At 44.9% G+C, this 1,051-nt stretch overlaps 1 non-coding gene across 1 annotated transcript; it reads left to right on the top strand.

Moving 5' to 3' along the window:
- Positions 1 to 20: 20 nt before the first annotated feature.
- On the top strand, positions 21 to 140 carry LOC113239086. Its single transcript, XR_003311161.1, has one exon. It is a non-coding gene; the product is annotated as a U2 spliceosomal RNA (small nuclear RNA).
- Positions 141 to 1,051: the final 911 nt, after the last annotated feature.

Genomic DNA, 1,051 nt, shown 5'->3' with positions numbered 1-1,051 from the left:
TAACGCCGTCTGTGAGACGTATAGGTCGGTAGTTAAAGGTTAAACTGATTTTTGTGACCAGACGGGATGTTCGGGGCTCGCTCCACTCCCGTCACGGGTCGGCCCGGCATTGCAGTGCCGCCGGGATCGGCCCACATAATACTTTTGAGAACACTAAGGGGGCGTTCGCACTACGAGTATATCGTGACGACAGAGTGTCGTGCAGTTTGCAGTGTCGTGGCTTGTATATTTAAATGAAGTTCACATATAGCACGACACGATTAACTGTCGTTCACGATTTTTTATCGTTACAACGACAAACTGTCGTCACCATAGATTTAGTATATAGGTCATCACAGTGGGAACAGCTAGAACGACAGTCGTCAGACGATAAAAAAACGTCACGATAAAAACGTGACGACAGATTGTCGCAGCTCCTATTGTCGTTACGTTTTATTTATCACAGTCCGCACGTATTCTGCTCCCTGCCCTCCCCTCTCGTACCCCGCGCCCTCTGCTCGCTTTGCAGTAGCGTTGGGTCCTAACCAGAGATGGGCAAGGAGGCTGTCGTGAAACGATAAAATTGTCGTCACGATCTAGTGGGAACAGCTAGTCACGACAGTCGTTCAACGATAAAAAATCGTCCACGACAGATTGTCGTGATATGGGAACAGGTTAGACACGACAGTCGTCCAACGATAATAAAACGTGACGACGTAATGGGAACGCGCCCTGACTGTATCATGATCCGATCTAAATTAAACGAACACACGCCTGTTTACAAGCAATTTCAAAAAAATAATTAAACCGTTTTGTTCTGGCTTTTCCATAGTTTTCATTATATCTTCGATTGTACCGAAGGGGTTGAATAGACGTATTATTAAAGTAGACCGATCGGGAAAGTAGACTAAATTGAAAACTAGACCAAACGGGAAAGTAGACGAAATGGGAAATAGACGAATCAGGAAAAACAAGTGACCCGATCGGGAAAGTAAACGAATAGTAAAAGTGGACCGATCGGGAAATTAGACCAATTGTACCGAAGGGTTTATAATCATGTGAACAAAATTGG

The sequence above is a fragment of the Hyposmocoma kahamanoa genome, unplaced genomic scaffold (genome assembly GCF_003589595.1).
Source record: "Hyposmocoma kahamanoa isolate Upper Pololo Valley unplaced genomic scaffold, ASM358959v1 99419, whole genome shotgun sequence".
Taxonomy (NCBI): domain Eukaryota; kingdom Metazoa; phylum Arthropoda; class Insecta; order Lepidoptera; family Cosmopterigidae; genus Hyposmocoma; species Hyposmocoma kahamanoa.
Note: the sequence above shows the minus strand (reverse complement) of the source record. Positions and strands in the feature narration are given on the sequence as shown.